Source organism: Trichosurus vulpecula, chromosome 8 (assembly GCF_011100635.1).
Source record: "Trichosurus vulpecula isolate mTriVul1 chromosome 8, mTriVul1.pri, whole genome shotgun sequence".
Lineage (NCBI taxonomy): Eukaryota > Metazoa > Chordata > Mammalia > Diprotodontia > Phalangeridae > Trichosurus > Trichosurus vulpecula.
Genome location: NC_050580.1, coordinates 100724575 through 100726913, shown reverse-complemented (window position 1 = coordinate 100726913; position 2339 = coordinate 100724575).

The window sequence follows — 2339 nt, the reverse complement described above, 5'->3', positions numbered from 1 at the left end:
GAAATAGAGTAGATGTCCATTCATCAGAGAATGACTAAACAAATTTTTGTAAGTGAACATCTAGAATACTACTATGCTATAAGAAACAACACCATGAATACAAAGAAGCATGGAGAAGCTTTTATGAACTGATTCAAAGCGAAGTAAGCAGAACCAGGAAACCATGCACACAGCAACTATAACATTGTAAATGGAAAGAGCAACAATAACTTTAACAAGAAAAAACAATGCTCCATAATTATCATAACACCTTGGCCCCTTTGTTGCGATGGAGGACCGTAGATATGGAACACTGAATATAACATCATTTTTTTTCAATGTGTTGGTTGGTTTTAATAAACTACTCTATCTTTAAAAGAAGTTCATTATTATAAGGGACGGTTCTGTCGGAGGGGGCAAGGGGAGATATACAGTGGGAAATGTTAGGGATGCAAAAACCAAGATATCGATAAATTTTTTTAAAAGAATCAAAGTAATACTACTTATGGCTAAGATGGGTCTGAGGTGGACAAAAGGCTTAATAGGGATGCCAGCCTGTTGAAAGAACTTCTGTAATTTGACCCAAACAGAAAAGACCCGGGGAAAACGGGTCTATCCTACACTTAGCTTTCAAACTGATCTTGAGTAGTGTCCCAAAAACCAAGTAGTGTCCCTAGGGGGATTGACAGTGTTAAAAGTTGCAGAGAGGTCAAGAATGAGGATTGAGAAAAGGTTGCATCCCAGGAGATGTTGAATGAGTCACTTAAAGCCTTTGGGCCATAGCTCCCACATCTATAATATGAGAATTACTTCCCCTACAGAACTAGGTTGCACAGTGGCTAGAGAGCTCTGGACTTGGAATCTGCCCTCAGACATTGCTGGCTGTGTGACCCTGGACAAGTCATTTAACCCTGTTTGCCTCAGTTTCCTCATCTGTAAAATGAGCTGGAGAAGGAAATGGCAAACCACTACAGTATCTCTGCCAAGAAAACCCCAAATGGGGATGTGATTAGTCAGACACAACTGAAAACAACTAAACAACAAAAACCAAACAACAATAAAATTTTTTTCGAGGTTTTAGTGATTGAATTTGAATTACATTTTGTATATACTAAAATATTTTGCAAAATTTGTATTTTATCCAGGCTATATCACTATCTTTATAGCTTCATTGCATTTAGCTATTTTTTATTCAGCAAAAGGTTACTGAGCACCTAGTGGATACAAAACACTGTGCCAAGCCCTCTGAGGGATAAAAAGTAAATAGAGTTCTGGATCTAGAGTTAGAAAACCTGTATTCAGATACCAGCTCTACTACTTGCTACCTGTGTGACCTGGAGCAAGTCACTTAACCTGTCTGGTCCTCGGTTTCCTCATCTGTAAAATAAGGGAGTTTTAATAAGAGAAACTCTGAGGATCCTAGGCTTAGAGTTGGTTGAAACTGACCAAGACATTGCGTTCACCCTCATTTTAAAAATAAGGAAACTGAGACCCAAAGAGATTAAAGGATTTGCCTATCATACAGGTGTCAGAAATGGGATTCAAACCCAGATCCTCAGAACCAACCTTTAAATCCCAGCTCTGGTATTTATTAACCAATGCCCTTGGACGAGCCACTTCAGTTCTGTGGGCCTCTGTTTTCTTCACCTATAAAAAGAAGGTGTTGACCAGCTGACCTCTAAGGGTCACTTACAGCTCTAAATACTGTAACTTTCCTTTTTAGTGGGTATCTAGTTTAAAAGGTTTTTCCTAAGAAGGTAAAAAAAACCCAAATCTGATGTGAGTCCTTATTTTGTGTCCTGTCATGATAACCTTGAGTGGCCAGTTCACTGATGCTGTTCACTGTGACCCTCGGGGTGGGGGAGCTGGGGGGGAGGAGGAGAATAAAAGGAAGGTAGCATGGAGACAGCTTGGCCTGGATCAATTTATTATCTTAAGGGCCCAGTAAAATATTTTATACGTCAGAACAATTGTAGGTCATGTCCACTAACGGTTATCTTGCTTTACAAGGACTGAGAAAATTACTTAGGACTTCTAATCTTTAAAGCTCCTTAAGAGCATTAACTAATTCATTCTATGAGGAGGCAGAAAGAACCATATCCCATTTCACAAACAGGGAAACTGAGGCTAATAGGTAAAGTAATCACACGCTCAAAGAGCTGGACCAGTTCCTGGAGATCATCCACTCTAACTTCCTCATTTTATTGAAATTGGAGCCAGATAGGGGAAGTGGTCACACTGCTTGTGAATTGTATGACCACTGGCAAGCCACATGGTCACACAGTAGGGGTGGTATAAAGTCATGGAAAGAACATGGATTTCAGAATAAGAGATCAGGATTTGAAGCCTGGCTCAACAAT